Below are 12,436 nucleotides of genomic sequence, written 5' to 3' on the forward strand. Positions count from 1 at the left end.
AAACCTTTTTTTTTTACTTTGTTAGTTCAGAACATTGATGATCAATTCACATCCATTTCTGAATTCATTCTTTGATTTCCCTACCGAGGACTACAGAATTCAAAGATTCCAACCTAGTTCCAATTAAACTTGTTTCAAACAAGTGGGCAGAAAGCTTTGAGACACTTGCAACAACCAAGTCAACAGCCTCTAAATCACCATCTACACCAAATAGATCAAGGCAAGGCTTCATCTCAATTAAACAGTTTCCTCCTAGAAATTTGGAAATTAAACTGTCCTGTTGACAGTATGATCCACACTCTTCCAAAGACTATATCTCAGAAAAATCATTCTAAAATTGTTTTCTTCATCCCTGTGACACTAACAAATAGCACAGGGGAGAAAGCCTCATCTACTCATTTTGAAAAGTCCCTCTGAAAACGTCTCTAATTCATTCTCATGTCACAAACTAACATAAGAAATGTGATAAATAAATCCATTCTAATGAGAAAGCATCTTTATGAGAAAAAAGAAAGGCATGCAGTTCTTCCATTTTTAAATAATCCTAAAATAATTCTGGGGTACATCCTGGATTCTACCTCTTGAGAGATGACTAATCATTTTTTTCTTTATCCCACAAACCGGGATTTCACAAAAGCAATTATAAGAAAATGTGTAATAAAACAGCAGGTGATGCCAAATGGAATTCAGAAAACTGTCTAAGGGGAGAAAAAAAGAGATTCATTCATCGCTAAGCATCTCTAAACACTACACTTTAGGAAGAGTAGTGAATATTAATTTTGAATATTTAGAAACCTTAGGTTGTGTTGAATACAGATCACCCCCCACCCTCCGTTTTACAGTTTGGGAAAACTGAGTCAGCAATCCTCAATTACCCTAGACTTCTGCAGGATTTAACCCCAGAGGGGCACTCAGAGCACAACTTGATTTAGAAGTGTAATTAGGAACTCTTCTTTTACTTAGCTGAGTCACCTGGTGTCTTGTTGCACACTTCTGCTAAAATTAAATGCATTAATTTTTTAAATTGACTCAGGGAGAGTCCCATCTGCAGTATAATCAAGGTAAATTATATTATTGAGTGTCAGAAGGTCCAAGACACAAAATAAAATAAAATAAATATGTATAAAAGACTAACGATGCCCTAGGCAAAGGGCTAGAGAACTGCTGGTTAGATCACTACTGAAGCTGTTACCAGCAATAGAATATAAAGGTTGAGGCAGAGGCTGCAACTATTTCTATTTTTTTTTTCCTAGCAGATAATTTTCTCCAGGGGGGAAAGAAAGCATACTAAAAATAGAATTACTGGTTGGCTATTTGATGAGATCCTGATATAAGTATTTCACATTTTAAACTACATTTTGAAAGTCTAGTGGGAATCATTTTTAAGACTATACATTGTTACCAGGTTGCTGTTGACTTCAGAAAACTTCTTGGATCTGCTCCCCTGATGAGGCAAAGAACTCTGCCCCCTTACTTCCTGTATCCTGTCTGTGGCAACAAAGAGAATTTCCAAAATTAGAACTTACTAGAATCTAGGGCCAACACTTAATGATAGTGAAGTTCTATCATGAGTCCCTGCCCAGGGATTCTCCTGGAGTTCACAAATATTTATGTTCAGGAATGAGGGAACTAATAAGTTTATGGGATTCCCAGGGGCCATGGAGCCCCTTGACCTGAGGCGGCATAATGGGAACTACAAAGGAAGACTTGGAATTATGTGAAGTTGTTAACAACCTGAAAAATACTGGACTTAGGATCAGGAGGTTGATAAGAAGGGAAAAGGACTCAGAAAGATGAATAATTAGCCAGAACAAAACAGAATAAGAGCCCAAAGACAAATGCAAGGAAGTGTTCCTTTCACCAGGTTCAAACAAGTCATTCAAGGCACAAGGAATGGTGATGGCTGAATGCACTCCAGGGGTGTCTTGGCATAGAGACCGTGGAAATTCACATCAGCTTTTTCTATTTCTACTGCTTCAGAATAGCTCTGAACCATCTTTTGATTCAATGATTCCTGAGATCTCGACGAGCAAGGAACTCCAGTTTTTACAATGTTAAAGGTTCCTTGGTCCCTCTTGTGTCCACAGTGATTCAGACCAGGAGTTAGCACCTGATAGTGTGCAGGCTAAATCCAGCCTATTGCCTATTATTGTAAATAAAATCGTATTAGGACACAGCCATGCCCACTCATTTAACTAATATCTACAGCAGTTTTTATGCCACAGCAGCAATTGAAGAGTTGCAACAGAAACTATATGGCCCACAATGTCTAAAATACTACATGGCTCCTTACAAAAGATGTTTTGCTGACCCTGACATAAATAATGGACTGCTCAGTCCTCCAAACGCTGTAATTGACTTTGGGATAGTACCACATGACTTTGGATTTGGTCTGTGACCTCTAAATAAGTCTTAAGACATATTTGTTGATAAATTTTTTATCTGCTATGCATGAGCATTACTCATAAAGCTAAAAACACAGGCCATGGAGTTAACTAGTTGGGTTTAAATCCTGAGCCAGCCATTACTAGCTGTGTGACTTTGAGCAACTTGTTTACCATCTCTATGGCTCTGTTTGCTCATTCACGACAGACAACCACTACCCCCACTTTCTGGTAATCACACTTTTGTGTAACCCCTTCCCCTTGAGGGTGGGCCAGACCTACTGAATAGAATATGACAAAGTGGTAAGATGTCACTTGTGAGATTGGGTTACACGAAGGCTAAGACTTCTCTCTCTCCCTCTTCCCTGTTCTCACTTGTTCTGATGGGGGCCAGCTGCCATCTGCTATTTGGAGAGGTACACACAGCAGAGTCTCAGGGAGGCCTCTGGCCAGCACTCAACAAGGACCTTAGACTCTCAATACAATAATCTTCAAGGAATTAAATCCCTTCCACAATCACTTAAATAAGCTTGAACTCAGTCAAGACTGAGGAGTATAGTCCCAGTTGACACTCCTAATGTGCCTGGTGACAGACTGTAGGAGACATTCAGCCAACATGTGACTAGATTGCTGAACCAAAGAAAACTGTGAGACGATAAATGTTTATTGTTTTAAGCAACTGTGTTTTGTGATAAGCTGTTACACAGCAATAGTCAATGATTATTGTTATGACAAACACACACTTATAGTGTATACAATTATGCTGCCAAATGTCCAACAAATGCTAACTATTATTAAGTGGAAATACGTACTTTCTTACTTCACTTTGACTTTCATTGTTTCAATTTAGATATAGTAGTTAGGAACATGAGCTAACTACATCAATTTGGTACATCAATCAAGTCACTTCACTTCACAAAACTCAGTGCCTTCACCTGTAAGGGCGGATAAGAAAATGGTGCCAAACTCATAGGGTTTTCTAGTACATGATGTATTAGTTTGCTAGGGCTGCCATAACAATATTCACAGATTGGCTTAAATAATAAAAATTTATTTCCTAAAAAAAAAAAAAAATTTATTTCCTCCCAGTTTGGGAGGCTAGAGGTCCAAGATCAAGGTGTCAGCAGGTTTGGTTTATATTGAGGCCTCTTTCCTTCACTTGCAGATGGTCACCTCACTGTGTGTTCACATGGTCATTTCTTTATGGGTCCATGTATTTTCTTGCTCACACTCTCCCTCTCTTTCCCTCTCTGTCCCTCCTGCCATCTCTTGTTATTAAAGACTCCAGTCATATTGGATTAGGGTTCACCTTAACATACCCATTTTAATTCAATTACTACTTTAAAGACCTTCTCTCTAAATACTGTCACATTCTAATATACTAGGGGTTAGGGCTTCAACATATGAATCTAGGGGGGTGGGGGTAACACAATTCAGCACATAACAAATGGATAATCCTAAGAAATAACTTGAAAAAGTCTGAATCTCACAAAAGGTATAAAATCCAAGTTAGCTCTTACTACTTATGCATGGCATGTAGAATTTTTAATCTATAAAGGGCTGTAGTGGCCCAGAAATAAAAAAAACCTTAACTTTAGAGATGAAGAAACTAGAAAACCAAATGAAAAGCTACATATCATAAGATACATCAAAACCTTTCATTTTCTAACTTACCAGTAGATGCATTTTACCTAATTCTGAATCACAGGTTAGATGCAAAAATCTGGGATATTTTCTTACTAGATATAGAACACAGTCATTCGGGAATCAGAATTTCAGAGCTGAAAGGAATATTGGAAAATACCTTGTTTAATCTTATTACAGAAAAAATATCTTTTTTTTTTTAAGATTTTATTTATTCATGAGAGGCACACAGAGAGAGGCAGAGAGAGAGGCAGAGACACAGGCAGAGGGAGAAACAGGCTCCACGCAGGGAGCCCAATGTAGGACTGGATCCTGGGTCTCCAGGGCTGAAGGCGGCGCTAAACCACCGAGCCACCGGGGCTGCCCTCAGAAGAAAATATCAGTCACCCAGCTAATGATAGAGGCAAGATTTGAATTTGTGTTTATTCTTCAGTGGAGAGAGCTAATGGAATGGCTACTAGATTAAAAGCTATCTAACCCACTGGTGGACAGGGGAAAAGGGGTATCTTTCAAAATACAAAAAACAAAACAAAATAAAACCAACCCAGAAACAAACCAATAAAAAACTATGATTTTAAATTGTAATCGCAGAATCATTTCACATTATCAAAGAACAACTTTTAGAATTACATGTTAATCACAGTGGGAAAAGAGAAATGCAGGACATTCTTTAAGCTCCTCTCAAAATGTGCTCAGTATTTTCTCTGTCTCATCCATGTTCTTTTGCTCATGTTAATTCTTTCAGCTTGGAACATGGTAATTGCCTGTTCATGACCATCCTAGCCTTTAGATTTAAGTTCTCAGCCCACCTTCCCAGATCCGGAAAGAAGAGGGTGGAAGTCATGAATGCTGTTTTTCAAATATTCCTGACTCTCCTTTTTCCTGGCCACTTGTGATTGGGGAAGCTAGTTCTGGTCAATGAGTTGCAAGCAAAACTATATGTCACTTCTGAGACATATGAGATTCTCCTTCATTCTGATTGAGACTATGTCACTGTGGCTTAAACAGCCAACATAGAGATCTGTAAGAGACTAAGATGGGCAGATATTCCACTCTTCCTTCCATCCAAAGATGCATAGTATGCATGTATCCTGAATGAGAAATAAGACTTTATATTCTAGACCCAGAGGTTTAGGGTCATTTGTCATCACATCATACCTTGTCCTACCCTCACTAAAAGACATTTTTTTCTGTACTACTCAAGTACTGTTCGATATGTTTCATCATGTAATTTTGTTTAAATAAATCTGAAAACCTAATTTAACAGAGAAAAAGAATAGTTGACAACATGACTTAGTAAGCATGATTACTAATTAATTAGTGCAATTGTTAATATTGGCATCTTTTCACTTTTAATAATGACAACAATGCTTTTATCTGTAAAAGTTTTTTCTCTTATTAACACTTCTTTTTTTTATCCAAAGGTAAAATATGTTTATTGAAGAAAATATGAAAATATCAAAAGCATCAATGGAAATTTAAAATCCCTAAACTGAGAGATAGTTTACTCCCTAAACTGAGAGATAACCACTATTAATTTAGGGGATAAGTCCTACCCATTTAGACATATTGTAATTAAATGTTCAAAGTATACTGATAAAGAAAAAAATCTTAAAAGCAAGACAAAAGTAATCCTTAACTTACAAGGGAGAACCCATAGGCTAGCTAGAGATTTCTCAACAGAAATTTGACAAGTCAGAATGGAGTGGCGTGTTATATTCAATATGCTGAATGGGAAAAATCTGCAAGCAATAGTATTCTATTCAGCAAGACTGTCACTCAAATGGAAGGAAAGATAAAGAGTTTTCCAGGTGAACAAAAACTAAAGGAGCTTGTGACCACTAAACCAGCCCTGCAAGAAATATTAAAGAGGACTCTTTAAGTGCAAAGGAGAGACCAAAAATGAACAAAGGCAAGAAAAGGTCAGATAAAATCTTCACAAATAATAACCAAACAAATAATAAGATGGCAATAAATACGTATCTATGAATAATTACTTGGAATGTAATTGGACCAAATGCACCAATCAAAAGATATAGGGTGTTAGAATGGATTAAAAAAAACAACACCCACCTATATGCTGCCTATGAGAAACTCATTTTAGAACTAAGGACACTTGCAGATTGAAAGTGAGGGTGTGAAGAAAAATTTATCACACAAATGATGTCAAAAGAAATCAGGAGTAGCCATGCAAACTAGACTTTAAAACAAAGACTGTAAAAAAGAGATAAAGAAGAGCATTATATAATTATAAAGGGAACAATCCAACAAGAAGACATAACCGTTGTAAATATTAATGCACCCCACATGGGATTACACAAATGTATAAAACAAATAATAATAATCATTAAGGAACTAATTGATAGCACAGTAATAGTAGGGGACTTTAACACCACACATACATCAAGGACAAGCTATCTAAACGGAAAATGAACAAAGGAACCATACTTTCTAAACAGCTTTTTGATCTACTACTTTTTGTTACAATGTATTATCAACATTTCTCCTTATTATTAAATATTCTTCTCTATCATTTTAATGGCCATATAGTATTCCAACACATGGCTGCATGATGCTTTCTAAGTCAGCCCTTATTGTTGAATACTTAATTGCTTTTATTTTCTTAAAAAAAATAAGTCTTTACCTACCTCTGTAATAATTTTCTCAAGATCAGTTTCTAGAAATTAAATTTATATGTCAAAAAGTATGTAAACCTTCAAGTCTTTCAATCTATTTTGGTCAAACTGCACTCCAGCAATGTAAGTAGATTTCTCAATCCATCCAACAATCCATCTCTCCTGAGATGAGAGGAGAGCATCTATTCCTCACATGTTTATCAACACTAGAAATATCACCAGCACTGCCTCAAACATGAAACTCTGTTTCAAATTACTTTAATTCAATAATCAATTCAATATCCCTTTTTCCTTTTGATTTATTTCTTTTAAAAAAAATGCCTTTCCTACACCAACATCAAAAATACACTTACTTATATTTTCTTTTAGATATTTTATTGTTTCATTTGTTAATATTTCCTTAGGTAAGTCATTCAGTTTATTTGTTTGTTTACTTTAGTGTTTAATGCAAAAGGCAGATTTAACCTAGTTGTTGTATCAAACAGCCATTTTTTTCTGAGCCACCCAATAAATATCCATTCTCTCTATATTTAAGTCTGTTTCTTGAACTTGTGCAGTTACATAGTGTTGTAATTACAGAGACTTTTCTAGTATTTTCCCATGCTCGCATGCACACACACACACGCACACACACACACACACATATCCCAAGGATAGTCATTGTCTTTCTCAGATTCATCTTTCAGTTCTTCAATGTATTTTAATATATATTCTCTTTTGATGCCCACATGAGATAAGAAGGCAATGACTTAGGCCTTTTGTATTAGAGGCAACCCCAGAGCAGGTACAGGAAGAATGGTAAGTGGAGAAGCTTTAGATAGATTCCATAGGGCAACCAATGGCAGGATTGGGGCTCTCAGATGGAGCTTCTTCCAAAATTGAGTTTCATTTTTTCAGTCTAAAAGATACATATATCATTTCCTGATATTTGCCCTGTGCTGTGAGCAGGCTATTGCCCCTTTCATTTCTAAGACAAAGAGGAAGAAACAGACAAATAGAAAGGCAATTACCATATATTGTGGTTCACCATTATAATAGAGTTAGGCACAGGATTCCCTGAAAGAATACACTTTTAACAAGCAAAGAGACTGATTGGAGTAATTGCAAATAGCTCAGCTGTACTTCAGAAGGCCACAGAGAAAACATAATGAAAATCTCCGTCCCCTCCAGAGAAGGGTCAGGATTTTTCATGCACCAAGACTCACAGAACTGTGCTAGATTCTGGGTGATGCCAGTAATATACTATAACTATTCACTTTCACCAATTTTTATTAAGCTTTCACCACTACAAAATATAAATACTGAATAATTTACTTAAAGCACTTTTTTATTGGAAATACCATGCATGATTAATTTTGTCCTTGATAGTGAGATTCAAGCTGAATTGTTTCTATCTAATTGGCAGTTCCTTTCAACAGCTTATTTTCATTAGTAAGCACTTGTCATTGTTTTTCTTGATGCACAGTAAACATTATAATGATTCAGAATGTTTTTAGGCTTGGGATGAGATTTCTGCCTCTGACTTCAAAAGGAGGCAATTTCATAGATGGCCCCTTAAGGAATATGAATTAGGACCTTGCTATTCACAAAATGGTCAGCTTCCCTCAACAGCTTGTTAGAAATACCAAAACTCAGACCCCATACCAGACCTACTATATTAGAATCTTCATTTTGACAACAACAAAACAAAATAAAACCCAGTGATCATCCCCACTTAGGAGATATGGGAAAAATTCAGGGCTCCAAAAATCTTCCTCTCCTTATTATTCCATCACAGTATATTTGGGACTTACCCATTGGATGTGCAATATTCAATACAGAGAAAGGGTTTGATCAGAAAAAGAAGACTTTTAAAGGCCCACTCTCAGCTTTGCCTGAGCCTGTGCCTATTCTGAGGATCTGTCCTTGAGAGTCCACCAGACAACTCCTGTCAGAATGTCCATCCAGGGCAAGGGCCAATGCAGGACTAATGTTGTTTTATAATGGGGGAAAACTAAAACATCCAATATAAGATATTTGCTATTTTTTTCATGTAATAAAATACTCTCCAGCTATGAAAAATTATTATAGTAGATAATATAAATAGCCATCATACTGTGATAATCTTTGTTAGAGACACTCTTGCTATGCCCTCCCATGTTTGTAAAATCCCAGAATTTCAAGGTTTAAAGAAACCTCAAAGAATATGGATCTTACCTCCAACTCCCACAAACTATTCATCCAGCCTCTGCTTGAGTTTCTCTGATCATGGGGAACTCACTACCTATAGAAAAGTGGTCCATTCCATGAAAGTACAAATAGCTAAAGAGTCGTCTCTTCCTTTCACATAAGAAACATGTCTCCCTGTATCTCCTTTCTTGTGAATTGAGGTCTTTGGAATCTATGGAATAACTTCACTTCTTCTACCAACTAGTCCTTCAAACACTTGAAGCCATTCACCATGCTTCCTCTTCTCCAGACTCCACACAGATTGCAAGTAGTAAGAGGGGAACATTAACTTCAATTAAAATCAACTACAGTTCTTACTATTTGGAATCCTGTGACCCAACCGCTTACCCCTGAGTTCCCTCAGTTTATATCAAACACACTCATGGGTTAGCACTTTGATTCATTTACTCAACAAATATTTATTGAGTGGTTAAATGCTTATTGGAAGCCAGGCACTGTTCCAGGCACTGGGGATGCAGCAGTAACATAATCAACAAAATTCTAAGCCTCATAAAGCTTGCATTCTCTGTGAGAACTAACTACCAAATAATAACAACATTAACAACAATCATAATGTTAGACTAGAGAATTATAATAGCTATGGAGAAGACTGAAGCTATAAAGAGGATTAGAAAATTTCTATTTTATACAAGGTAGCCAGAAAAGCCAATATTGGAGCTGAGATCTGCAGCAGGGGAAAAAGCCAACCATGTGGAGATGGGAAGTACCATTCCCAGGGAGAAGAAACAGCAAGTACAGGGGCTCTAAGAAGGAAGCATATTAGGCATGATCTCATAATAGCAAAACAACCAGTGTCAGTGGAATTAAATGACCCCAGGGGTGAAGAATCAGGAGCTGATTATACAGAGACCTGTAAACCACTAAAAAGACTTTGGCTTTTTTTTTTTTTTTTTTTAATAGGGTATAAAGCCACTGGTAGCTTCCAAGGAAATGAATGATATAATCTGTTTTAGTGAGACGGACCCCTCTGTGTAGAGAATAACTGGCAATGTGGGGAGGTTAGAGGAGGAGAGGGGAACAGAGCAGAAAGCAAGATCAACAAAGAGACTATGGCAAGAGCCCAGGAGAAAGACAGTGGCTCAGATGAGAATGGCAATGCAGAGGCTTTGGGCAGAGGTCATTTAGCAAGCAATCTTTCTAAAGTTGTAGGAGGGGGAGTGAATGAGTAGAGTTTTTGTAAGCAATTGAAGTTGTTATCAGCTTAAAATATATTGTTATAACCATAAGAAGTTTTAGGGAAGCCTCACGGTAACCATGCATAAAAGACCTAGAGAAGACACACAAAAAGAGGAGAGAGAGAAAGGAATCAAAGCATGTCACTGTCAAAAGTATTAAAACATAAAAGAAGACAGCAAGGGAAAAAGGGTGACAAAAAAGCTACAATGCTGGGGCACCTAGATGGCTGTGTTGGTTAAGCATCTGACTCCTAATTTTGGCTCAGGTCACAATCTCAGGGTTGTGAGATCAAGCTCCCTGCATCAAGCTCCTTAGTGGGCATGTAGCCTCTCCCTCTCCCACCGCCCCTTACCCCTCTCCCCCTTCAGAAAAACAAAACAGAACAAGTAAATGAAAAAAATCCCTACAACACAGCCAGAAAACAATTAACAAAGTGACAATAGTAATTATTTCCATATCAGCAATTATTCTAAGTGTAGATAGATTAAACTCTTTGATCAAATGAAATAAAATAGCTGGGTGGATTTTTAAAAACCCACTATATGAACCTAGATGTAAAATCTCCCCGCAAAATACTAGCAAACTAAATTCAACATATTAAAAGGGTTATACACTATGACTAAGTAGAATTTATCCTTAAGATTCAAAGATGGTTCAACATATGAAAAATCAATGTGATACACCACATTAACAGTATGAAGGATAAAAATCATATTATCATCTCAACAGATGCAGAAGAACCGTTCGACAAAACTCAATACACTTTCATGATTAAAAAAACTCTTAATAAATTGGGTATCGCAGGAATGCACCCCAACAAAAAAAGTCCATAAAGAGGAATCCAACAGCTGATGTCCATACACAATGGTAAGAGGTTGAAAGCCTTTTCTCCAAAACCAGAATCAAACTAAGGATGCCCACTCTTAACATTTCTATCCAACATAGTACTAAATTCATAAACAGAGAAATAGGGCAATGGAAAGAAAGGACATTCTAATCAGAAAGGAAGAAGTAAAATTATCCCTATTCACAGATGACATAATCTCATATTTCACATCTAAAGATTACACACACACGGTTTAGATCAGCAAAGTAGCTGGATACAAAGAAAACACACAGAAATCAGTATTTCTATACACTAACAATAAACTATTTGAAAAAGAAATTTAAAAAATAACCCCATTTATAATAGCATCAAAAGAATAAAATACTTGGGACTAAATTTAAGCATCGAGGTGAAAAGCTTCTACGCTGAAAACTATAAAACACTGCTGGAAGAAATTAAATACACAAATAAATAGAAAGACATCCCAGGTTGATGGAGCGCAACACTAAATTTTGTTAGACTAACCAAAACAATTTACAGATGATTCAATGAAAACCCTATCAAAATGCTATGGCATTTTTTGCAGAAATAGAAAAAACAATCCTAAAATTTATATGGAACCACAAAGGACTCTGAATAGCTGAAACAAACCTGAGAAACAAAGCCGAGGCCTCAGATGTCCAACTTCAAAACATTTTAGTATGTACAGTTTAGCTCCAGTAATCAAAGTGCTATGGTACTGGCACAAAGACAGATCTATAGGAGGGAGACCTGGGTGGCTTAGTCAATTGAGCATCTGACTCTTGGTTTTGGCTCAGGACATGATCTCATGGTCATGAAATCAAGCCCCATGTCGGGCTCCCTGCTCAGTAGAAAGACTGCTTGAGATTCCCTCCCTCTCCCTCTGTCCCTCTTCTCTCTATCTCTGTCTTTTTCTCAAATAAATATTTTTTTTAAAAAGACAAATGTATAGGTCAATGAACCAGAATAAAGTCCAGAAATAAACCTCTGCATATACTCTTCAACTGATATTCAAAAAAGGTGCCAAGAACACACAATGAGGAAAGAGAAAAGATAATTAATATTAATTAATTAATAATTGATATTGCCAAAACTAGATATCTACACACAAAGAAATAAATTGGACTCTTAGACCACACAAAAAAGTTAATTCAAAATGGACTATACACAAAAATAAACTCAATATGGATGGAAGACCTAAAAGTGATACAGGAATCCATAAAATCCTAAAGGAGAACACTGGCAGAAACCTCTGCGACCTCAGTCCAGCAACTTCTTGCCAGACACGTCTCCAAAAGGCAAGGGAAACAAACATAAAGATGAACCACTGGGACTTAATCAAGATAAAAAGCTTTTGCACAACAAAGGAAAGACTTAACAAAATCAAAACAACCTACAGAATGGGAGAAGATATTTGCAAATGCCTTATCAGATAACTGGCTAGTGTCCAAGATCTATAAAGAACTTATAAAACTCAATTCCCCAAAACCAAATAATCCAGTCAAGAAATGGGCAGAAGA

General features: G+C 36.6%; 1 long non-coding RNA gene across 10 annotated transcripts in view; it reads right to left on the bottom strand.

Annotated features, from left to right (window-relative positions):
• LOC140622704 (uncharacterized) overlaps positions 1-12,436 on the bottom strand; it is an 81,241-nt gene that overhangs the window by 44,575 nt on the left and 24,230 nt on the right. The window contains exon 1 of one of the 10 annotated variants that reach the window (XR_012022405.1): positions 1,403-1,468. The exons of the other annotated variants lie outside the window; for them this stretch is intronic. This is a non-coding gene — a long non-coding RNA (uncharacterized lncRNA). Of the gene's footprint in view, positions 1-1,402; positions 1,469-12,436 lie in introns of those variants that run through there. 10 annotated transcript variants of the gene reach the window in all.

This window comes from Canis lupus, chromosome 2 (genome assembly GCF_048164855.1).
Source record: "Canis lupus baileyi chromosome 2, mCanLup2.hap1, whole genome shotgun sequence".
Lineage (NCBI taxonomy): Eukaryota > Metazoa > Chordata > Mammalia > Carnivora > Canidae > Canis > Canis lupus.